Source organism: Anguilla anguilla, chromosome 4 (genome assembly GCF_013347855.1).
Source record: "Anguilla anguilla isolate fAngAng1 chromosome 4, fAngAng1.pri, whole genome shotgun sequence".
Taxonomy (NCBI): domain Eukaryota; kingdom Metazoa; phylum Chordata; class Actinopteri; order Anguilliformes; family Anguillidae; genus Anguilla; species Anguilla anguilla.
Genome location: NC_049204.1, coordinates 2,637,435 through 2,663,675, shown reverse-complemented (window position 1 = coordinate 2,663,675; position 26,241 = coordinate 2,637,435). Strand labels below are relative to the sequence as shown.

General features: G+C 46.4%; 1 long non-coding RNA gene across 1 annotated transcript in view; it reads right to left on the bottom strand.

Moving 5' to 3' along the window:
• The window catches only part of LOC118224722, a 34,833-nt gene extending 14,162 nt beyond the window's left edge, over nt 1-20,671 (bottom strand). Inside the window, exon 1 of the long non-coding RNA XR_004764688.1 lies at nt 20,591-20,671. This is a non-coding gene — a long non-coding RNA (uncharacterized LOC118224722). The remainder of the gene's footprint in view (nt 1-20,590) is intronic.
• Between the last annotated feature and the right edge of the window lie 5,570 nt (nt 20,672-26,241).

Sequence of the window (26,241 nt, the reverse complement as noted above, 5' to 3'; positions counted from 1 at the left end):
TAATACCACATTGGATTCCACTGCCACTAGGGGTGAAAGCACAGGGAATATGTTGTCCTTACAAAAAATAAAAAAAATAAAAAACAGAAAACAGAAAGGTCTATGGGTCATCAGAAATCAGAATCACATTTTTTTCATCTCAAAAAACCTTTTCTTTCAGTTTGTCTTTTTTTCAACAAACTCTTTTTGCCCATGTTTTTTTTTGTCAGTGTCTGTGTTTTGTCTATTTCCTGGTTGTTTCTCATCATTCTTTTTGGCTATGATGGCTACACACACACAGACACACACACACACACCGCCACACTGAAGGCTGATTGCTGTCCCTTCACCCTTTTCTCCTGCCCTTAACGCCGGTGACTCGGCACGTGGGCGAGAGGGAGGGACACGTGCCGCACACCGCGTGCCACGGCCTTCCGAACGGTCAGCCGCTCGTCCCGACACGAGGCTGCTCAAGCAGCGCGGCAGCCACACCAATATTCACTATTACTCACCAATATTAATTATTATTCACCAATATTCACTATTACTCACCAACATTCACTATTACTCACCAATATTCACTATTATTCACCAATATCTACAATATTCACTATTATTCACCAATATTCACTATTACTCACCAATATTCACTATTATTCACCCATATTCACTATTACTCACCAATATTCACTATTATTCACCAATATTCACTATTACTCACCAATATTCACTATCACTCACCAATATTCACTATTATTCACCATCAGCAATTACAGACAGAGAATGCACTGCAATATATTCTCCATAACCCTAACGATGAGGGAACACATGGCAATATATTCATCAACACCCCATACAGGACATGGGAATATATTCATCAACACCTCTTACAGAGAGGGAACACACTGCAATATACTCACCAACACACTTCTACAGAGACTGAGGACAAGGCAATATATTCAAATATACTACCAATAGCAGGAAATACACTGCAACACTTGCATTGAAAGTATGTGAAAATGGAGAGAACTGTATTAGAGAACCGCACTAGCAAGAACAGCTAAAGAGAATCGTGCTAGAGAGAACTGCAGGAGAGAACTGCACTAGAGGAAGTTAGACATAACGTTACTAGAAGTTGTCAGAAAGTTTTTAAAAAAAGTGAGATTTCATGTGCAAAATCAACCCACAGTCTTTTTCCTCAGCCACATATACTGAGAGATGTGTGTAGAGATGTGTAAGAGATGTCCTTCTTGGTGTCGGATTTTCCACCACCTAGAGAAGCCTGACGTGAAGAGAGACATTGCGTGTCTGTGCGGTCTGTGTCTGTTACATCCTCTCTCCCCCGATAATTCAAATCTGGAAACATCACACACACATCTCTGGCCCGATCGATCAGGCGACAGAAACTGACGCTCTTACGGTGAACTCTCAGACAAATGGATCGGCGCTGTGCGTTTCTACCTCAGATGCCACCCTGGGGGACATGGGCGGCTGGGATTGGAATAAAACCGCCAGCCTGTGTCACAGCTCAAACGCACAGCGCACGCTGAATCGGGGGAGACCGGCCCCCTCGTTCGCCCGAAGGCCAGCGGTGCGGAACACAGAACGCCGGCCAGAAAAACGATCTCATGTTTTTATTTTCCTTTAAGTTCCTTCTGCCAGGAACCAAAAGGGGAATAACAATAACAATGGAGAACTTCACAGTGCCAGGAAAGCGGTGACTCAGATGGGAGACCATCGATAAGGGCTTAAACTCCTGGGCTTAGACATTCAAACGGTCAAATCAGCACGTAGGGCAGCCAAGACATTATAGACTACACAGATGGTCAACTCCAAACAATTTCCATCCATCTTCCAGTTGTCATGACGATGGGCAGTTCGCTGAAGGACCCGGGCCTCCCCGAGACGAACCGAAGCGGTTCTGCATTTGGTCGCACGCACGCCCCTTTTACGAATATTCAGACGATGCATCAGATCAGGAATGTTTCAGCGTCAACGGAACCGGACAGCAGAACTTCTGACGTTAAGAATATGGAGCAGGGCATCTGGCTCTCCCGCGGTAAATATCTACGCCGTTGCTAAGCGACGGCGGAATATTGGAGCGGACACTTTTTTTTCGCCCGCTCGCCACACACACCGCGTGGGAGGCACAATGGAAGCAGCCCCGGAAACAGCCTGTTGCTAAGACGCAGCAGATACGCTTCACCCCATTGGACAAGAGCTGACCAATGAGCACACAGAGCCCCCCCACCCACCCTCACCCCTGGAGATGCGCCGGCCCAGCTGGACAGAGCCACTTGTGAGGTTTTTGTGGTTTTGATTGCACCGTCCCTGCCCGTGCTCTGTTCGTTTAATGCTTCAGGCCCTGGGGGCACTCAACGTGGGGGATGGGGGGGTCCTGCTCCTTTTCGTTTTCACCTGAAGATCACCAAGTAATTCAGACCCAATAAACCCGGAGTGTTGGGGTAATCGGCTGCAGTAACTGACCAATGAGACGCTGAGAAACACCCGCAGTCCCCTGAGCCCCTCGTGGCTCGGCGAGCGGCGGGAAACGCACGCACCGGGGCCGAAGGCCGCTAATCTTCCTCATCGTCACCCTCTCACACCTCGCCACCCGGCCCCCCGCGATCGCTCCGCCAAGTTTCTCCCAAACGAGAGTCGCCTGGCGAGGCACGGGACATGACCGTCACCGACACCGGCGCTCATGTCACAGTCGCACGCCGCGACGCCCAGGAGACTCGACTTCGAAAAAGAAACGCCTCAGAAAGCAATTACAGGAGTTATCCCCGCCGCCGCTCTGCTCCCACGCCTAAACCACACAGGCGGAGAACATCTCCCACCGTCGAACGAAGCCTTTAAACTGAAGACAACGTGTGCTCGGTGGAGGAGGAGAAACACAACGTCCCTTCTCCTGAAATAATCACAAATAAAACGCTTCCTTTACTTTTTAAAGCCAAAAATCACGCAGGAATATCGACCTTCCTTATACCTGCTTCAAGCCAGCCTTAAAAAGTCAGCAGATTTGGATTTACTGGAAAAATAGTGTACGTACCCACTTGGCCCATCCTGGGCTTCTTAAAGTTTATTAGATTTCTTTTTTAAAAAAAATCCATTTTGGGAATAAACCTCAGTAGTTTTCCACAGATATTAAGTGTGTGTGTGCAAGAATGTGTGTACAATGCCTCACATTACCAACCTCTTTATTAGAAATGTTCCACAACATTGCAACCACACAGACAACCTGAGCAGAGTACAGAATGTTCAGAATATCCGTGCCGGTCTCAGATAAACACAAAAACGCAGAGCCACCAAGAAGCCTTTGAAGTCCCGTTTATAATCAATTGGTGTAATATTAACCTAGAAACCGTATCTTAAACAAAAGCACCAGTAGACACACAGCTATTTTTTTTACAGACACGCCTGTGGCATTATCTCAACAGGAAATCCAAAGAATGAGAGAAAGAATGGCGTGATATCTGAACAGTGCATTGTACTGTACAATGAAATACCTGCAAAACATCAGCTCAGAAGAAGATGCAGTGCTGCTTGTGTGTGAGACGCGGACAGAGGCAGACGCACTACCGCACATCCTCATTAGAGACCGAGAATTTATGAGCTTTCATTTGCAATTTGCTCAATTAAAACAGGACAAATGTTTGAGTGCTTCACACTCAATTGTCTGTCTGTTTGTTTGTTTGCGTGTAACGGAAGCGGAGAAAGAAAAGGAGATTTGAGGAGAGAGCGGTCACCTTGGGAAGGAGCAGGCTCTCTCGCCAGCTAACGAGGAGAGACAGGAGTTGTATTCTCTGAAAGAGAACGTTTACTGATGGAAGAAGCAGCCAAATGAAAAGGCTGCTGCACACTTTTCAGGCTTTGTAAGGTGTGTCACATCTCATCTAACTCCCCCCCCCGCAGAAGCTCAAAGTCATTACAAAGGGCCACAGTGAACATCTATTCTCACCGAACATGACAAGACAGGCACTTTGTGAGCACACCCTGAGGTTTGAGAACAGTCACTTAAGCCTTTAAGGTGTGAGGTCACAAATGTGCGATTAGAATGTTCAGTTACGAACATTCTAATGCTGGTGTCACAATCACTGCTGGTAGTTGAAAGCAGTGGAGTTCTAGAACACTGACTTAGAATTTTGACGACAAAAAAAAAAAAAACATCCCGAGAAACCTGCTCTTCAAAGGATTAAAGCAAGTTTTGAAATATAAGAAAAAAAGAGGCTACCGGGAGGTCCATCCTGCTAAGGTGCAGTTTAAATTCGTGAACGGGCACCGCGGTCTGGTATCAAACCCAGCCCAGAGCAGAGCGACGCGTAATTGGCAGTAGCATTACTCAGGGACGGATGGATTCAGTTCCCTAGTGCCGCCCTGCTGGTCAATCGCGTGCCAGCAATCTGCTGTGCGGGGCGAGCTCAGCCTGAGGACTGCGATGCGTAAAGACTCCCGCGGGAGGCCTTGGAGGAGAAGGCGCGATAATGGAGGCTGCAGCAACGAGTGGTCATGGAATGCAATCGGAAGGTTGCAGGTTTGATTCCCAGGTGGGGCACTGCCGTTGTAGCCTTGAGCCAAAGGCACTGAAATGAAACCGCCATTTAAATTGATAGCATGTGAAAGAATGAAAGCTGCACAAGCCGCCCTGGACAAGACCGGCCTGCTAAATGCCTGTAATGTAAATGTGTCTGGTTGGAGAACAAAACTGAGCATTCTACACTGGGAGGATAAGGAGGGAAAATCATGAAAAAAACAAACGTATAAAAAAGCGAAACCCCATTTGATCAGACGTTCTGAATGTGACAGGAGTCCTGCACGTCGTTCAGCTCAACTCAAGTTCACAACTCGGGGGAAAAAAAGAGCATTTCTTGGTGTCAGCACGCCCCCGCAACACCCCCCTCGCAAATTCCACGGGAGCTCGACAGAAAGACGAACGAGCGCCTTTCTGCGCAGAGACAGCCTTGAGAGAGCTGTCCGTCAAATATAACAAACGAAAGAGGAGAAGGAAAAACGCTCTGCGACACGTAGGGCTGCGGCTCACGGCTTACACGGACGCCATCGGTCGGGAAATTCACCCTTGTCAAATGTTTTCTTGAGAAATGTTTTTTTTTTATTTTTATTTTTTATAAACGCAAATCAATTCTGCCTCCCACGTGCGTGGAGGACGGGCCGCTAATGTGCTGCTAATGGAAAAGTGAAGAAAAGGCGACTCAAACGATCCCTTTAGAGGCTGAGCTCTGAGCTCAAGGCGAGGCCATGCATTTATTAAAACGTCTTTGTTGCTGTCAGGATTATGCTGCATTTTGAGTCCCCAAATGCGGAGGGGGGGGGGGGGGATGGATCAATTCAGTTTAAAAAAAAAAAAAAGAAGAAACTGTTCACTATTCTTGTTTTATTAAAAAAGAAATCTCTCTCTCTCACACACACACACACACAGAATAGCAAAGATGGCACATAAATGGCTGAGGATATAAATGAATACATGTTCAGGGAAACAGCAACAGGAAGCTACAGTCACTTTTCTCCACTGCACTCTATGGTACCGTACACAGGTTTAGCAGTGATTCAGCAGGTACTAGCCCAGAAAAACCCAAAAAACCAAAGACAAACTAACAGGAAACAGAGTAATGCATTCTGGGTAAAGACAACCAAATGTAGACACAGGGACACATTTGCAGCTCTTTAAAAAAAGCATAGGTTGTGTGGCATAGATGGAAGCAAAAAAAAAAAAGAATAAAATAAGATATAAAACCTACATAACACTGACATAAACATTACATAACCCCTGTTACAACCAGCCGTGACAGCTCATTACAGCCTGTGACCAATGCCATGGCACTGTCACAAACCTATGCAACAATAACTTCAAAAATCAGTTACAATGAACCTGTTCTGTAAAATTGTGCACGTTTCCTAACATTTTCACAACTCAAGTACCTACTTCAGAAGACTCATCACCCAACATTCACTCATCACCCCACTGCATGGTTTTGACTCTGATTTTTAAAAAAATGTAAAATTGTATTTTGCTAAAGGAAGCTTGTGCCAGATTGTTAAGCACAGGGTCCAGGCCTGACTTCACGCCCGTAGAGTTGCGGTTCAGAGTAGCGTACGCTAGCCGAAGGGCTAATTAGCACCAGCACATGGGGCTTCAGTGAGGCCATGCTGGGCTCTCCTCAGTTTGAATTACAGCACCGCCCAACACAGCGGCACAATGCAGGATAGGATATAGGGAAGCACACCGTGATGAACCTGAAACTGAGAATCCCACTGTGATTGGCCGAGCTGGAAAACTGAAAACCACTGTGATTGGGTTAGCTGAAAACGGAAACCAATGTGATTGGATCAGCAGAATCCATTGAGATTAAATGACCTCAAGCCACTGTGATTGGGTGAGCAGAACGAGCCATTGTGCTTGGGTGAGCTGAAGAAACTGTGACTAGGTGAGCAGAATGAGCCACTGTGATTGGGTGCGCTGAAGAAACCATGACTAGGTAAGCAGAATGAGACACTGTGATTGGGTGAACAGAATGAGCCACTGTGATTGGGTGACCTAAAAGCTGGCAGAGGGAGGATTGGTTCCAGTATGAAAATCTGCAGACACTGACTGCAGACTCAGGCAGGCACAGGTTTATGAAACGAGAAGCCTTGGTTTATTTTTTAGACATAAATAAAGATCTGTGCTAAAATGTAAAACTGAAGACTGACTGGAAATATGGTAAAGCTGTTCAATTAACTGCCCAGTAGGTTTAAACTTAATACAGGCAGTTACCGGCACTGAAAAGAGAAGAGGAGGGTTGTGACATGAAAACACTTTTCGGGAAGGCTGTAAACAAGTCGTGCAGCTACATTCTGGGATAGCTGCAGGGGGTTGAGTGGCATGAGTATGGAGACCGGCAGAGAGAGAGAGAGAGAGAGAGAGAGACGGGAATGGGCCAGTGATGAAAGCACCAGGACCTGGAGTAAGAGCTGTGTAGAGTAGCCCAAGCACCAGGGCTTGGAGTAAGAGCTGTGTAGAGTAGCCCAAGCACCAGGGCCTGGAGTAAGAGCTGTGTGGAGTAGCCCAAGCACCAGGGCCTGGAGTAAGAGCTGTGTGGAGTAGCCAAAACACCAGGGCCTGGAGTAAGAGCTGTGTGGAGTAGCCCAAGCACCAGGGCCTGCAGTAAGAGCTGTGTAGATTAGCCCAAGCACCAGGGCCTGGAGTAAGAGCTGTGTAGAGTAGCCCAAGCACCAGGGCCTGCAGTAAGAGCTGTGTAGATTAGCCCAAGCACCAGGGCCTGGAGTAAGAGCTGTGTAGATTAGCCCAAGCACCAGGGCCTGGAGTAAGAGCTGTGTGGAGTAGCCCAAGCACCAGGGCCTGGAGTAAGAGCTGTGTAGAGTAGCCCAAGCACCAGGGCCTGGAGTAAGAGCTGTGTAGATTAGCCCAAGCACCAGGGCCTGGAGTAAGAGCTGTGTAGATTAGCCCAAGCACCAGGGCCTGGAGTAAGAGCTGTGTGGAGTAGCCCAAGCACCAGGGCCTGGAGTAAGAGCTGTGTGGAGTAGCCCAAGCACCAGGCCCTGGAGTAAGAGCTGTGTGGAGTAGCCCAAGCACCAGGGCCTGGAGTAAGAGCTGTGTGGAGTAGCCCAAGCACCAGGGCCTGGAGTAAGAGCTGTGTGGAGTAGCCCAAGCACCAGGGCCTGGAGTAAGAGCTGTGTGGAGTAGCCCAAGCACCAGGCCCTGGAGTAAGAGCTGTGTGGAGTAGCCCAAGCACCAGGGCCTGGAGTAAAAGCTGTGTGGAGTAGCCCAAGCACCAGGGCCTGGAGTAAGAGCTGTGTGGAGCAGGCCTCCCCACATTAGCCATGCAGCCCAGCCCTGTAGCACTGACCCGCGGCGAGTTCACTCCCAGCTGGGGGGAGTTTGAGTGATAAACTGACCTGAAAATAACAGCCCAGAGGCAGCCCTGCTCGCTAATGGCAGTAATGAGTGTCCGTCAGGACGGGAACTCTGCCCTCATTAGCCGGTACCGCTGAGGCCCCGCCCCCTCCTCAAGCGCCGCTCACGCCCGGTTAATGCAGGAAGGGGGGGGGGGGGGGCAGCGGATAGGCGGGGGGGACGCACACTGGTGTGTACCCGTTACACGATGGCCATTGGAGAATAATTCACACACCCCCATTGTCAGGAAAGAAATTTTTTTTTTTTTTTTTTTTTAAATCGCGTCAGTGAGCTCTGTGCAGAGTGCTTTTCCGCCACATTCATTAGGGCATCCCCATTGCATTAGCCCGACAAAAATACACCCGGATACGGACGGAAGTAGGTCAAAATAACAAGCAAAACAACCCAAGCTCAGCAGGCAGAGCAAACAGTTGTGATGAAGAGGACTGTCCTACAGCCATTTGATAAGTTTTTCATTGAAATATGGAAGAAATAAATGCAAACATATCAGTCTGGTACTTGGGTCTCTCTGGTTGCCTGTATAATTTAGAATTGGCAAGGTTCTACTAGCTCATAAGGATGTCAATGGTATGGCTCCATGTGCAAGGTGCTGGCTATTTGTAAGGATAGCTGAATTCACAATGGGGCACAGAACCATCCCCTATATACTGTAGCTCTTTTCTTACGAAGTAATCTCCTTACATGTGCGTGACCTTCAGACACAGTGTGCTGAAATGCAGGCTCAAAGCTCCATTCATTCTCTGTTAGTCAGTCCAATCGTTAAGAGCTGACCTGATTCCCTGTCCCTACGTGCGAATGTCCCGGGTCATACGTGACCTTCACGCGAAATCAACAAGCCTGCGTACGGACCGAGCCACAAACCCAAAATCAGAAATAACTACGCGCAATACGAGACGCTCGTTATAAATCACGTCTTCCCGTAGTCTCATCAAGAGGAGGAGGCCTGCATCTCTGCCGATACAGAAAAAATGTGCAGTTTTTAAACCAGAAATGTTCAGTATAATAGGTGAACACAGCTGAAGCAGAGCCCCAAGGCATTCTCAGCAAATACCTTAACAGCGCTGCCTCGTCCGGGAGGCCCGATATCTGCATTCTGAGCGTGTCCCCTGCCACCAGCTAAATTGCCGGTTGCAAGATCTCGCAAAGAACACGGCGTTCATTATTGCACCAGAGTGGAGCTTTATTGCGTTTCAGTCCGTTCCAGACCACAAACACTACCACGAAACCCTGGTGTGTTATCTTAGCAGAGAACAACAAAACAACTCTGAAAGAATGACACATTCTCTCTCTCTAAAGTGACACCGGACGGACATGTGTGTCAATAAGCAGCCAATCTAAATTGAATGTGCGCAGCACACACACACAATGGAAATTTGCCCTTCACAGACCAGAAATGCACCCAGTGCAACTTAACTGGAAAGTGGCGACATCTTCATTGCACGGGTCACCGCGACTTTAATGCGCAGAGACATCAATGGTGGTAAGAGAGCAGTGCATGCTGGGATATCGACCACCCTCGTTCGGAGGGGGGAGAAGCTCTTGGATGGGATCTGTAGAAGGAAAGTGAAGGAAAACAATTCCCACAGATACCCAACACCGCTGAGGGACACCGCGACAGACCGCCCTAATGGAACGTGTGCGACCCTGCGACAGATACCATTAAACCGTTAAAGACCGATAAATCGTTAATGCCTCCATTAATCTGCAGGGGTTTAAACAGAGCAGAAACAGTGCAAGCCGGCAGAACCACACTGCGGTGCGCGAGGACACAGGATGCAGAAGGCAGCCCTTTAAAAACGGGGCGACGGCCTCCAGCTGAAAGCGGTTAAGAGAAGCTGGCCGCTTCTCAGTTAACTTGTATTACTACGCCAGGCGCTCTGTAGAGATGGGTTTTACTCAGGAACCATCTTTCTTATTGCCAAGAGCACCCAGAAATTCAATAAAAACACCAGAGGCCCTTGCGCAGGTTCTGGAAACCCTTACCTGGGTTTTCAAGAAGGGGATCTGCAGACCCCTGGGGGGATTTTGGGCCACCCCATCCCTACATAATCATCATTACACCCGCCCCCCCCCACCCCACCTTTTAACTTATGACAGGGGTTGCCGGTATTATACTTTGAGCCTGGCTGGTGGTCCCTGGATCAAACAGTTGGAATGGGTTGGCATGTAAACGGAAACCAGGAGGGGGCCGAGTACAGAGCCATGGGGGACACCTGTAGGAAGGTTATGCGCATGAGACAAGCACCCATCCCAGGAGACCTGGAATCTTTAATGATGACAGTGAGCCAGGACCTCAGTTGAAAGTCTCATCCAAAAAAACCGCACTTCATTCAACACAGTGTCCCTAATCCCTGTGCAGAGAAGATTGGTCCAGAGAGAAGACCGCCCCCACCTCAGGAATTGTGCATTTTGCTTGGGTTTAGAAAGGGCTAAAATAAAAAAAATAAAAAAGGACAAAATGTCTTTTGCCAGCGCAAAAAATAACTATGACCAATGAAAGTGGAAATACAAATTAAATGCTACACTGATTAATACATGTCTCTGGGCTAAATGTGATGTGTATTGATGGGCCAATTTCCCAGGCACTTACAGCAATGTTTGAGCCTCTCTGGAAGCTCATGCTGATTAATTTCCCCAATCGCTGATCAACAACAAACACAGAACAAAAACACGCTGGGTTCTCTTTATCAAAGACCCCAGTTTAGGAAACATAATTGAGGATTATGTATTCCATTCAATAACTGCTGGGCAGTTATACATTTCCGGTTACACGCCTGCTTACAAAAACAGGAACGGTGTTTAAAAAAAAAAAGACTTAATACAATAGCAGAGAAACTGAACTTACCATCTGTGGCAGGATACACATTAATATAAGCAGAGAAATTCTCTAAGGATATAATTTAGCAACGTCATCCAGACAAACCAACACTTTGTATGGGGTCTTGCATCCTCCATGCAAAATTTAATTTCTGATTCCAAGTGCAATGCGAATATTATATTTTCGTGGAGCTCAACAGCCAGACCTTTTGAGAGACACTTACAGCACATACGCAGCCCTGGGTCACGGATAATGGGGGATTTCAAAGCGACTCTGAATGCTGCCCCTGTTGTTCCCCACATAGCAAATTCCCCCTCATTTATACTGTATAGGTAGAAATTGAGAAGAAAGCGTACGACAGAAGGAAAAAAAAAAAAAAAAAAAAGTGTTTCAGCGTCCACATGAAAGAGGAACGCCCGCTTTCCAGCTCTCAAGCCAGATCTGGGATCTCCAGTCCCCTACACTCCGTCCACACAGGAAACCGCTCGCTGTAAAACCTGCTCTCAGAGTAGCTTTAACTCTAACAGCGTATACAGGGGTCCCTGATGGACTCAGATGAACCGTGTCAGAGGTGATTTAGCACACTGACAGTTTATTTAAATGCAGAGAATCGGGGCTGTGAATTTGAATAGTCTACCGCAAGGAAATGTTCCAAACTTGCACTTTTGGTCCTTTTATTTTTTTGCACAGTATCTTCCACAGAACACTTCCTCAGCACTGTGCCGGAAGAGCCATATAAACACAGCTAAACCCTCGGTCTTCTTTCGGGGTCTGTTCTGTCCAAAGCCGTCCTGCGCGAAGCCACTACTCTACTTAACACGACAACAAATTACTCTGTGATTGCAAATCCTCTTTGCGCACGATGGTTCTGTCAGGAAGTCCCCGACTCACAATTCATGTCTTTTTCCTTTTCCTGGGGTTTTTCATTATTCAAAGGGGGGAAAAAAAGATACGCAATCCCATTCCTCACTGAAGGTTTATGCCAAGGAAACTCAAATCTGGCCCTCGGGGGCCGGTAGTACTGCTTGTTTTCCATTCCTGCCCTCTAATCAGGGACCGGTTTAATCCCGGGACACCAAGCTTGAGTTGACCCTCTGAAGAGAAAGGTTTTTTGGAATGTTTTTTTCCTCAACTCTAAGCCAGTGTTCTAGAACTCCACGGCTTTCCAATCACCAGTAGCGATTGTGACATCAGCATTAGAATGTTCAGTTAAGAACATTCTAATCACGTACTTGTGATCTCACACCCTCTCTAGCCAATCAGTGGCCTTAATCAATCAATTAATTATCATGCGGAAAAGGAAACCAGCAGTACTGCAGGCCTTGAGGGCTAGATTGCAGTGTCCCCGGTTTATGCATTAAAAGACCCAGTGCTGGTACTATACTGGTGCTGTACACCGGCTTTTATAAACAGCCGTGAAAGCAGCACTGTATCAGGCCACAGTAAAACATTTACCAAGGATCAGGGCTGCACGATACACTGAATCACACTTTTTGTTAAGAGTTACTGCCGCCTCGGGGTATATAGCTGATCTTTCGCCATTTCGTTAATTTAATCGTACCTGATGTGGCGGTAAACAACCCAACGTCTGAGGTCATGCGAAACGTTTCCAGGAAAAAACTTAATCACTGATATCCACAGGGTGTTGATAAGACAGCCAATCAGCAGCAAGGCCGTACAGCTTCCATGTTTTTTTTCCAATCACATGGAAGCTGCAAGGCCCTGCTGCAGATTGTCTGTCTTATCAGCACCAAATAGATATCAGCGATGTTTTTTTCCCTGGAAGCATTTCACATGGCCTCTGATGTTCGGTTGTTTACAACCTCATCATGTATGATTAACAAAAAAAAGATCAAATAAAATCAATTTTATTTGTATAGCGCTTTTTACAGAAAACCGTCACAAAGATGCTTTACAGATTTGCAGAAAAAGGGCAAGAGACAGAGCAAAAAACCAGGACCGAACCCCCAAACAGCAAACACACTAGGTAAAAACTCCCAACGGGCATAGAGGTTAATATTACATTACATTTTAAATAAGATAATAAAGCTCACCTGAACACCCCAAGGCCGCAGTCATTCTGATTACACTTAAAAAATAAAACTGTGATTCAGGACGAAGTGTAGCACAGTGGGTAAGGAACTGGGCTTGTAACCGAAAGGTCGCAGGTTCGATTCCCGGGTAGGACACTGCCGTTGTATCCTTGAGCGAGGTACTTAACCTGCATTGCTTCAGTATATATATCCAGCTGTATAAATGGATACAATGTAAAAGTTGTGTAAGTCGCTCTGGATAAGCTGCTAAATGCCTGTAATGTAATGTAATTTAATACGTCACACAGCCGTACTAAAGACATACACGAAAGCTCTACTGTGTGCAGTAGCTCAGCCCCTGGCAGATCAAAAGAACACGACTGGATTAACTAAACGATTACCTCCCCAAAAACAGGTCAGCCCTCACTGTGCACCCCTGATTTAGCGATAAGCTCTCGGGGGGTCATCCAGCGTTGGCAGGTCTCATTTCGGAGCTTCAGGACACGTCAGAGGAAGTTTTCCACTGCAAGAGTTAGAGGAAAATTATCGATCACTTAGTAGGGAACATGCCTCTGGTGGTGAGAGAGAAACAATTCCAACAATGGAACAAGTGGAAAATACATTGGTGACCTGTCCAGGGTGTGTTCCTGCCTCTCGCCCAATGCACGCTGGGATACGCTCCAGCACTCCCCCGTGACCCTGTCCAGGATAAGCAGGTATAGATAATGGATGGACCCTGCTCAGGATAAGCAGGTATAGGTAATAGATGGACCCTGCCCAGGATAAGTGGGTATAGATAATGGATGGACCCTGCCCAGGATAAGTGGGTATAGATAATGGATGGACCCTGCCCAGGATAAGCGGGTATAGACAATGGATGGACCCTGCCCAGGATAAGCGGGTATAGACAATGGATGGACCCTGCCCAGGCTAAGCGGGTATAGATAATGGATGGATGGATGGATGAACATGTGGAAAATGCACTAAGCGTCCTCTGAAACCGTTAAAACGCTGCACAGTTTGATCAGTACAGAGGCAGCCATGACCGTACGGCGACCTGGCCCCCCCCTCCCCTTTCCCTCATCTCTCACATCGCTAAGCAACGGAAACTGAATCTATGGTAAGCCCCGTCTAATCCCCTCATGGCTTTTACACACTTCAGTTAAAAACCGACTTAAACATTCCCTCCCCACTTGTCTCCAGCTTCTTGACTTTAAATTTTTGACAGGATGCAAAAGGACTTCAAAAGGTTTTTTTTTTTTGCCGTGCGGCCATTTTGACTGTTTCTTTTTTTTTTTTTACGTCCCAGCCTTCCCCCCTCCTGCATCACAGAATAGTTGTGTGAAACAAAAGCGCGTATGGCTGCGTGTTTTATGGAGCTCTGGGCCTCTGGCTCCGGGCTCTGCGCGCACACACACTGCAGCGGGCTGAGCTGATAAATGGCTCCACGCAGCATCGGTCCCTGGTGCACTTTACTTCCCAGGCTCGCGGAGCGTGGAGATAAATAATTTAGATGTGCAGCACACTGTGTTCAGTGCAAGGATATCCCCCCCCACTTCCTGCAGGAAAGTGGCTTGTGGTTTTACTTCCACAAGCTCCACATCCAAACACGCAGCCATGAAAGGATTAACTCGGACCAACTTGCGGTTCCTCTGTTCAATCCATCGTTCCCCTTCTGATGTAAACTTCTTCTGTCTTCTGGCATGATGCCAAGTGAGAAAAGACTAGAAACATTTTGGCTTTTGTACAGTAAACTGTAAAAGTGTTTAATATAACAATCGAGGGCAAACTTGCACAAAGTGGAGGTTAGTCTGGTGGAGCTGTACAAGAACATCACCGCAGCACAGTCACACCTCTGTGACCTCATCACTACGCCCTGGCTACACCTCTGTGACCTCATCACCATTTTCTAGCTACAGCTCTGTGACATCATCAACACAGTCCAGCAACAGCTCCGTGACATCAACACACCTCAGCAACAACAACTCTGACCTCATCACTGCTCCCCAATCGCAAATCTGTGACAGTACTGCTACTCCCTGGCTACAGCACTGTGACATCATCACCACTCCGCAGGCACAACTGTGACATCACCACTACCCATCATGACTCGGGCCACTTTGACAGCCTGTACAATCTGAGCGGAAGCAATTCAACCCAACATCGACTCTGTAAAAGTGTTATAAATTTACCGGTAACATTGACACGTATAGCCTGAAGCTTCCTCCCACTATTATATTCATACAGTGACTACGGCAGGTTTCTGAAGTACAGTGTGGCCTAGTTAAAAACAAGCGCAAAATACTGATCTGTGGTTACAGGGGGAACCTGTTCTAAATGTGCACTTGTTCAGTCTACTTGAGTTCAAGTCCTATCTATCCAACCAGCTGAAGCTAGGATCACACCTGTTCCAACCTGCTCATGATAGATCCCACATAACCAAGCCACTCGAGCCCAGATCACACCTGTTCCACCTGCTCATGTTAGATCATACATAACCAAGCCACTCAAGCCCAGATCACACCTGTCCAACCTGCTCATGTTAGATCATACATAACCAAGCTGCTCGAGCCCAGATCACACCTGTTCCACCTGCTCATGTTAGATCACACATAACCAAGCTGCTCGAGAGTAGATCACACCTGTTCCAACCTGCTCATGTTAGATCACACATAACCAAGCTGCTCGAGAGTAGATCACACCTGTTCCAACCTGCTCATGTTAGATCATACATAACCATGCCGTTTGAGAGCAGATCACACCTGTCCAACCTGCTCGACTTCAGATCAAACGTCAAGCATCAGACATCCCCACTGAGCACCGGCCAGCAGCCTCGACGACCGTCGCCACGGCGCTCCCTGAAGAGGGCGGAGCCAACGAGGGCAGCGAGGAGCACCTCCTCCCGTGAGCAGCATCCCCACGCAGCCACGCAACGCGCCTCATCCTGAGTGACTCAACGCGAGCCGCAAGAAAAACAATTAGCGATCCTAAAAATAAAAAAAATTTAAAAAAAAACAGACGAGGAGGACATAATGTTCCATCTTAAGCAGGTGCTGAGACAGACACCCGAGTGGCAGCCATCCTGTGGGGATTGTCAGAAAAAGACTGCACTCCATGATGCGCTACACAGGGGACACGCAGCCTGAGGGAGGAAAGACAGCGTGCGGAAAAAACACTGTTATCCGTGAGGCAACCGACTTGAGCGACATCTGGGCCCTGCTTCATGAAGCGGGATAACAGAGTTCGCTGGATAACTGCGCCGAGTAAAACCCGGATACCCTCCCAAATCTGGAACAAGGACTGAAGTAAAAAAAGAGCCAGTTCCGGGTTTTTACTCGGCGCGGTGATCCAGCTAACTCTGTAATCCTGCTTTGTGAAATACCCCCCCCGATCTGGGCTGGACTCTCCTAATGCCGCACATCAGATCTGACAGAGGTATGAAAACCAGCAGCAGATCCATACAGGAGATACGGCTCACTGTGTACAACAGTTCAGTTCAGTGGGACTGCACACTGTGTATTAAACATGTCACCATGATTGTAATAATGATGATAATCATCAAGGCTTTTATTTATTTAAGCATTCAAAGGGCTTTACAGACAATTTATAAAGGAGTGAGTTAATATCATAAAAACCTGTAGGCGTATACATAGCTAGAAGGTACAAATAGAAGAAAAAGTGATTAAAAAAAAAAAAACTGTAAAAAAAAATTGAAAGATTGAAGACTAAGTATCAAAAAAGGAGAAAAGGGATAAAAACCTAAACGCAGGTGAAAGCAGGTTTATACAAACATCCTTCAAACGCCAGCACAGTCCCTGCACAGCTTTTCACTGCAGTGTGACAAGGACACCCGGTTCGGGAGCAGACAGCGTTATGGAAATATACCAAACAAAAAAAAGCTTCTGGATGTGGATCACATGACGATATCAGTACAGTAAAGTTCCACTGGGTCGCACATCTGCGCGGACGAGTGCTACGTGAGTCACGCTAAAAAGTACGAGCACAGCCCGTTGCTAAAGGCAAATACGAAACGCTAAAATTGGATGAGAAGCGTTGGCAGGTTGGACCAATGTTCTGCGAACAGCAATTACGACGGAAATGAACCGCTCAAGTACCAGCAGAGAAACAACCGAGAGCCAAAATTGCCCGCGAAAATGAGAGAACTCATTTCACGGAGGAAAGACGCGACATTATGAAACATAAAATGTAGGTCAGGGACTTAAGAGATGTGTGTCAGTGTGTGAATAGGAGGGAAGCTGCTTCAAAGGGTCGGGAGACGACGGGCGATCCGGAGAGAGAGAGAGCGAACGATTTCCGACTGATTCCCCGATTAAATATTCATGAGCTTCAGCTACTCTGTACTGTACACTTGAATAATTTACTGTCTAGATATTACCCCGGCAGTAGCTAATTATTTTGCGGTCATTCTGTCGATAGTGTTGTATTTGGCCTTCCTAAAGAAATGCCTTAAAATATACAGCATCTACGCTCCCGCAAGTGGCAATTTCTTAGTGGAATTGCTTTGATTTTTTTGTAATTAGCAATAAGATTTAAGCTTTTACTCACAGTTTCCTCTAAACTGTGATGAAAGATTTAAATTATAGAATAGAGGAAAGCAACAACTGCATATCTAAAGCAGTATATTTTGGGGAAAAATATAGACTAATCGAAAATTGACTGATTAATAAACTACTAATATCAAAAAAATCAGCTCAAATGCCCCTTTTACTTTGACACTATGTTCATGAAGACTGTCTAGCAACACAGAACTGAATCCTTTGGACAACGTTTCAGGAGTGTTCCTTCTGATTTTGTCATTGAGCAATAAAAATGCACACGTATCCAAAGAGGAGAGTCTAAAGAAAAACTACACTTTGAAAACCCAGTCTCTCTCGAAGTAAAGGGTCAGATTTGGGGGAACAGGGAAGTGATTTGTGTTTTGTGGCTGAAATTCTCAGGCCCCCGCTCCGGGTAACCGATTAGTCATGTGACACAGGTTAGTCATGTGACGGGGTACCAGGGACCAATGGCGGACGTGGGTTCTCTCTGTGCTGCCCTATAAATTCTGTCTGACGTTGCAGGTTCCTCAGGAAAGCGGCCAGTAAAAAAAAAAAAAAAATCAATCTGACCAACAAAATGATTTCCCTCCTGTGTCCCATATATTATTCAAAATAAAATGTTAATGGCTTCAGCAATGTTCAGGTGGCTGCTATGTTCAGTTCCAGGTGCACAGTCGAATGATAACTGGTCCCACACAACGGAATGAATGCGTTAAGAAACAACGCTTTCAACAAACCTTAAGTATGCCAGGTTTACCCTGTCTACATGCAACGCTGCCCTAATGAAAACATTGGAGATTTAAATATTTGGCCCAGATGAGCCCACTTATGCCCAGCCCAGCTCTGCTCTTCTGTGAAGCACCTGATGGAACGGCATCCACTGCGGCCTAACCCCAAAGAGGTGATCTACGGGGAACACGCCCTGTGGACTCGGTTACTGACTGGGCCTAGCAACAGAACCGTGCGCTTTTCAGGGTGCTAAAACCGCGGACCAAACCGTTAGAAGAAGACCACGTCAAAACCTAGTGTATGGCTGGACCTAACACACGTGATCTGGCCGACCAATGGTGTGACTTCAGCACTCAGTCAGTCAGTCAGTCAGTCACAGACATTTGCGTTCGTAGGGCTGGCCCCGCTGTTGCGGTCCAGCCAAAAAAAAGCCACACAGCACAGATTAGGGCAGGAGACCACCCCTCCCCCTTTTAAGCGCCAGACCTCCTAAAAAGTGTGTGCTTGCCCCCTACAGGCCAGCAGCGGAACTTTAACTTTCTAAGGGATACATCAGAGGTCACGTAATTGGCAAGCAATATTCCCACAAGGCTGGTGTTTCAGCATTGTGATAACACTTCTGCAGTATGTTACAGTATATTCAAGAAACACTGCATGGATGTTAGAGAATGGTAGGTGCTATTGAATGCTGCACAATAGAATGTCCTTAGAACAAATTTTAAAGGACAAGAGATGGAAGTCTAGAAGATGGCATTGAGTAAATGCCTTTCTTTACTATATTATATATAACATAGCATAACATAACATAATGGTGAGAACAGGCCATTCAGCCCAACAATGCTTGCCATTTTCCTGACTAAAATTACTATGTTTAGACACGACAGGTGTTCCTCTTAAAAGCACTCAGAAAGCTCAGTTAAAAAGCGACGGTTGCTGTAAATGCTTCACAAGAACATGGCGGGCATGAACGTGGCAGGTGTTGAACCAAAAAAACACGAGCAGGCAATATTACAATCCCCTCATATTTATTAATAGTATGTTGTTATAATATGGTAAATTAAACTTGTTGAATAAAACAGCTCAGTCATGCTGAAAACAGCAGTCAAATGATTTATTCTGGACATTCAGCAAATGGCACGCGAAGTGGAGACCAAAGATTCCACAGATTCCAGGATTTGACCAAACAGCAATCCGGCCCATGTGTTTGCAATAACAGTACCAGGAACAGCAGGACACGTGGCTCGAGGCATTAATTATTTCTGTTTTTTTGGTGTTGACCTTCACTGCAAAGCAACTTGAATCCTCTTTCTGTTTTTATATATTTATTTATTTTGACCGAGTGAAAGGTGCTTTTGCGCAAAATAGGTTAAGAGACACGTCAGATTTAACTCGCTGACTTACGCGCGTGCCGCCCTCCTGCCATTTAGTTCCAGGCGACCAGGATTTACAGCCCGTTGATTCTATTCAAGTCCCCTGTGCAATTAGAATACATAGCATACCAAGCAGAAAGCCACCCTCTGTAAGCTCTACACGGAGAATAACAATTTGACGCACCGGCAACATCCGCCGAATTAATTTGAAGCTTTGACGCGTTCAGCGACATTCAGCGCGCACCCAGGTCATCACTAATCTTTCTCGGCAAATGTGGATGTGGAATTTAGTCTGGGCTGTGAACATGCCCCGAGAAGTCCTTGTTGGTTGTGAATACATATTATAGCTACAAGAAAAAGGGAGGAATGTAGCGGCAATGCGCAATCCAGTCTGTAGCCTTGGCCCGTTCCATATTATACTGTACCAGCGAGACATAAAAAACAAAAACAAAGATGCCCTTCTCTATGCGCGCAAGTGAGTTTGAACTGTCATACACAATCAGAACACCACTAACAGGATCTACTTTTGTGTTTGTATCACAATAATAAGTTTAATGTGATACAAATTTATGTTTATTTCTTAACTGCTGTTTAACTGCGGTTACATTTTATTTGGTGTCGTTCATGTTTGAGCATAACACATGAGGATAATTTTATTTAAAAAAAAACATTTTAAGAGCAGGGTGAATATTTTTGCGGAAAACAAATGGGAGGTGGGGTCACTATTTTTCGAACATCATATCGACAGCATTAACCTACCTGTTCTCTCTGTCCTCCTGGTGCTCAACCTCGCTCCCTCTCCGCTCCATTCATTTTCCTTTTACCGGAGCAAACTCACCTTCTTAGACATCCCGATATAAAAAATATAAACAGCATTTGAACTGATCTGGCCTTTAACTGCGAAAATGGCTACTGCTATGCTACTGCCGCTAACTCGCTCAGCAGCGTAGGCTAGCATTAAAAGTAGGACAATTTAACGAGAAAAGAAAAGCTACCAACTATTTAGTTTACTTTCCAGTTTGTGTAGTGTTGGCACGTTCAAATTGAAGTAAAGGATTTGGAAATGTGCAACCGAAATCCAGCTAGTCCGCCCAAGACGAGACACTTCGTTTATCGCTCGACCAGCGGGGGGCAGATGCTCGTAATTAAATAATGTTTGTTCAGCTTACCACCATTTGCAGTATATGGTATTTTCCCTTTTCAATTGTTTTTTTTAAACATGAAAAAACGAGGGCTGTCAAACTGCAGGGCCAACAATGTCTGCAGGTACTTTGTGGTTTCCTTTCAATCAGCAGCCAATTAAAGCCTTGGGAAAAAAGGTGTGTGGACTCTATAGCCAATCAGTGACTTACAATAATCACTCCTGCTCCTGAAACACACGGTAAACCAGCGGACACCTGCTTCCGGGACTGGAGTTGGCCCTGTTTCCCAAAGCAGGATTACGGAGCTAGCTGGGTAACTGTATCGAGTAAAACCCGGAACAGCTCTTTTTACTTCAGTCCATGTTCCAGATTTGGGATGGTTTTGGTTTCAACATTTATGAAATACCCACTGATGTAATCTGATCATTAGTTATAGGTAACCGGAAGTGGAAAGCAATAATTTTTCGGATAAAGGCGATATAGAATTTGCATTCGTGTTAAGTTCTTGTTATTTTTTTTAGCTTTTGGGATGCAACGCTGATTTTATGAGGATCTTCACAGGCGGGTAGAACTGGCGGAATCAGCGCCGTCCTTAGTGTGTTACTGACCCGTAGTTCAAACCCATTAACATAGCAACTTTAGCCCCGAGCAAAACTGCTGATGCAACTTTGCCTCTTAACTCTGTGGCGACAATGAGTCACGGTCACGCACAAGCGCGCGCGCACACGCACGCACGCGCACAGACACACAAATACACACACGTGCGGTCGTGCGCACACACACACACACACCTCTAGTAACCAAAACCCAAGACACTGCAGATTAACAAGACAGGAGGCAGCCATGCCTTGTCGGTGTAATCACAAACTACAATTTATAGGCATATAAACAGCTTCACTGGAAACCTTGGGCGTCAACCTTTTTTTATGAAGGGAAAAGATAGCCTTTCATTACCTCTACATGTATATCTCCAGCTGGATTCTGTTCTCATTACTGTAAAATTATTTAATTGTGCACCTGGTGAAGTAAGAATTCTTTTTTTTTGGGGGGGGGGGGGGTTAACCTAAGTCCGTATCAGCACATGATATTAGTCCTACCTGTTATAGCACATACCTGTGAACACACACACAAAAATACACAGACATGCACACAAGCACACACATGTAAATGCACACACACTCAAACACAGAAGTGAAGCACAGTCTTGCAAGCATACTACTCATGTAAGAGTTTTTTCCCCCACAATGCCTGAGTGGTTCCCCTCCGACCCTATTATAGGTCTGCTGCTCAAAATATACACATTACATTCCAGGTATTTAGCAGGTGCTCTAATCCAAAGTGACTTGCACAACTTTTACACAGCATTTACACTGCATCCATTAACACAGCTGGATATACACTGACGCAATGTAGGTTAAGTACCTTGCCCAAGGGTACAACAGCAGCGTTGTTCCTGGGAATCGAACCTGTGACCTTTAGGTTACAAGACCAGCTCATTACCCATTATACTACCCATAATGCAATAATATTATGGTTTTAAACTTCAGAAAGAATTCATTCTTCACAGTGGCCCGTTAACATTCAGCACGCAGTACGCATGAAACTGCATGCCATCCAAACGTTGTTAACTTTCTCTGAGATAATCAGCTTAAAACCTCAAAGGGGTCTCCTAAATGCAGTACTCGTGGTCAGTGAGGTTTTTTTTACGCAAGCGAGGCCCGCTCCATTTTAGGCCCGTCGCACTTCATTACCCTGCCGCTCGAAGCACAGTCCCGCTCGTTATGGCGGTCGGTCCGGAATTCTGGACGAAAAGCCAGCCTGTGACATCAGCAGGCAGTCAGAATAACACGGTGTTTCTGGGAAGGCCATCGCGAGCAGGCGGTTCTGGCAACATTAATTCAGGCGGTAGAGCGGTCGTCCGGAAATCAGAGAGTTGCCGGTTTGTTACCTGGGCTCTCTGGACAAAGAAAAAAAAAAAAAAAAGTGTTAAAGTGTCCTTGAGCAAAAGACCTGAACACGAATTCCATCCCGACAAGCTGGTTGGTGCCTTGCATGGCTACCTTTTGCCACATGTGTGTGCGAGTGCGCGTGTATGAGTGTGAGTGTGCGTGTGTGTGTGTGCGTGCGAGTGCGCGTGTATGTGTGTGTGTGTGTATGTGTGTGCGTGTGTGTGTGTGCGAGTGAGCGTGTGCGTGTGTGCGCGTATGTGAGTGTGTGTGTGTATCCGTGAGAGGGTGTTCGTGTGTGACTGGGTGAATAAGAGGCATTAATTGTAAAGTGCTTTGTGTAGCCGCAGTGGCTGGAAAAAGTGCTTTATAAATGCGGCCCATTTACATGAGGGCTGCGTGTTTTAAAACTTGCTGCTCTGCTGAACCCAGAGACACAGTAACTATGGCGGTTCTAAAATCTTCTTGACAGAAATCTTATCAGAACTGTGTGAATTTTACTGGCCCCTGGAGTCACTGCTGCTTCAACTTCATCCAAATCTTACCTGGGATTCAAATCTGCAATCTCCGAGCAATTCCACTGCTGCTCTGCACTGACACCAGCTGATTAAGGTAAATTTTTGTTCAGCAGAATCCAATAACTTCAAATTGCGCTGCTATGGCGACCGGCCATAACCGTAATTCAGGAGCGAGCTGCTAAGAGAAAGCAACAAAATGTGTGTTTATTTGCCTTAACAAGTGTGGGGCTGGATCTCCATGGCAACAGGAGTCTTCCTGAGAGTTTTTTGGATTGCCCACAGCTGATCGCGAGGGGGGGGGGGTGGGGGGGGGGGGGGGGGCTGTCACCAGATGAGAGAGCGGCTCTTGTATTCTGAAGAGCGCAGGCCAATCAGACACTGAAGAGCCAGAGGCAGCAGCCTGTCCTGTCAGTCAATCCGCACTCATCTGTGACAATTAATCTTTTCATCTCGCCGCTCAGATGACGGACAGCTAAATTCATCCCCCGTAATTAAGAGGGGCTCTAAGGATTCTGCGTCTATTTGTTCAACAATCCGTTTCGGAGCGCGGAGGGCTCCGGGCTGAAATCCCTCCGAGGGCATTTTTGACATATTTCATAAATGAGTTCATATTCCGGGGGCCCCTAACATTGAATAAAGAGATAAGAAAACAGGAAACGAGAGTCACGTGGGAGCATTGGGACAGCTGTAAGTGTGAACACACTCTGATCCTCGCGGTGTTAGTAAAATAAACATCGCCGCCCGAGGTGGAGCAGATGGGTGCTTAACGAGAGGCAGCTCTGCTTGGCAGGCTGGCCAGGCCTCAACCCACTCTGTTACAGCTTATAACCTGGATCATAAACACACTTCTTATGCCCTGTCATAGCACACAACTACACTCCCCGTGTTATAGCACACAACTACACTCCCTGCACTCTGTTATCAGGCTCACAGACACTGGACAAGAGAGCAGCCAGGCTCACAGACACTGTACAAAGAGCAGCCAGGCTCACAGACACTGTAAAAGAGAGCAGCCAGGCTCACAGACACTGTACAAAGAGCAGCCAGGCTCACAGACACTGTATGAGAGAGTCGTCAGGCTCACAGACACTGGACAAGAGAGCAGCCAGGCTCACAGACACTGGACAAGAGAGCAGCCAGGCTCACAGACACTGGACAAGAGAGCAGCCAGGCTCACAGACACTGTACAAGAGAGCAGCCAGGCTCACAGACACTGGACAAGACAGCAGCCAGGCTCACAGACACTGTACAAAAGAGCAGCCAGGCTCACAGACACTGTACAAGAGAGCAGCCAGGCTCACAGACACTGGACAAGAGAGCAGCCAGGCTCACAGACACTGTACGAGACAGCAGCCAGGCTCACAGACACTGTAAGAGACAGCAGCCAGGCTCACAGACACTGTAAGAGACAGCAGCCAGGCTCACAGATACTGTATGAGAGTGCAGCCAGGCTCACAGAAGCTGTATGAGAGAGCAGCCAGGCTCACAGACACTGTATGAGAGAGCAACCAGGCTCACAGACAATGTACCGGAGAGCAGCCAGGCTCACAGACGTCGTACGAGAGAGCAGCCAGGCTCACAGACACTACAAGAGAGCCATCAGGCTCACAGACACTGTATGAGAGAGCAGCCAGGCTCACAGACACTGTATGAGAGAGCAGCCAGGCTCACAGACACTGTATGAGAGAGCAGCCAGGCTCACAGACGCTGTATGAGAGAGCAGCCAGGCTCACAGACACTGTATGAGAGAGCAGCCAGGCTCACAGACACTGTATGAGAGAGCAGCCAGGCTCAGAGACACTGTATGAGAGAGCAGCCAGGCTCACAGACACTGTACATGAGTAGACGGCAGTCATCGCCTGTCTGCAGGGACCTTGCTGCATCATTAGAGATGACATCCTGCACATCCTCCAAGAAATCCTCTTCTGTGAAAAGATTAAATCAGGCCAGCAGGGAATATGAGGTATTTTTAAAACAATGCACTTCATGCAAGGATCTGTAAACAGAGAGAAAGGCTTTTTAGTTTTTCAGACATTTACATGACACTGACATAGACACAACCAGAAAACAACCTGCTTTTACTTCATCTCCCAATGGCAAAACTGAATTTGATTTGATGCAGTTCCTGGTCAAACAGATTTCTCCAGGTTAATTAATTTAACAGACACTTATGTACCATAAGAGGGTGACCAAGGTGTTCTTGTGCGTTTCTAGACATAGTGCAGCTTTAATACATCTTCCCAGAAATCATTTCGCCATGACGTATAAGTCCAGATGCTATTCCTGCAAAGGTTGCTGTGTAAAATGACTTTACAAAAGTGATAAAATCAAAGAAAAGAAGAACAAGGAGGATGTAAAAGAAAGTCATAAATAGTGGACTGTGTTACCGGACTGTGCTTGAGAGTCCATGTTAGTGGGGTCTGCTAGGTTGTTGGGTTTGTGTTGGTATTCGGAAGCTTGTGCTGGGGCCACTCTCAGGTGACATTGGGGTTGTGTTCGGGTTCTGCTGAGTTAGTGTTTGGATTGTGTTGGGGTTGTTTTGTGGTTGTGTGCGTGTGTGTTTGTGTAGTATTGTGGGTGTAAGGTTGTAGAAGGAGCTCCTCTCTCTATATGCATGGGCAGGAGCAGATTATAAATATGGTGTCATCTGTACACTTTTTGATGTTTTTTTTTTAAATATAGAATTGTTCTCCTCAGATCCTCCAGCTTTAGAAAACTGCATCCCCATCTGTCAACTCTTGGAGGAGAGATCATCTTTTAAAGGTCAGGTTGGCTGAAACTCCGTCATGTTTTTAAAAATAGAATGTGTTCTCTTATGAGCCAGCGTGGCACCTTTTTTTTTTGCCTGTGTGGATAAGAAAGAGGAAATGTGACGCGGTTGCGATACATTTTAATTATGCGGACCTTAACAAAGACTGCATGCCGGGGAAATGGAAATCGCAATCTTAGTGTTTTGGTTTCTTGTTTTCTTTTACTGCTTGATCTGGAGAAGCTGTTAACAGAGGAGCAGTTCATCCAGAACATCAAGCAATCAAGCACGAGACCAACCTGCTCTTCAAAGAAAGGTTCAGAGAATAAAACCAAGCGCGAAGGTCAGATATGAAATAATAATTTCAGCCCACCCAGGGTTTTTGTTAGGCTGGAAAAAGGGCGGGAAGCCATTGTACCCTCTCTTCATTTTTCACACACCTTTGAATTACAAAAATTATGGATT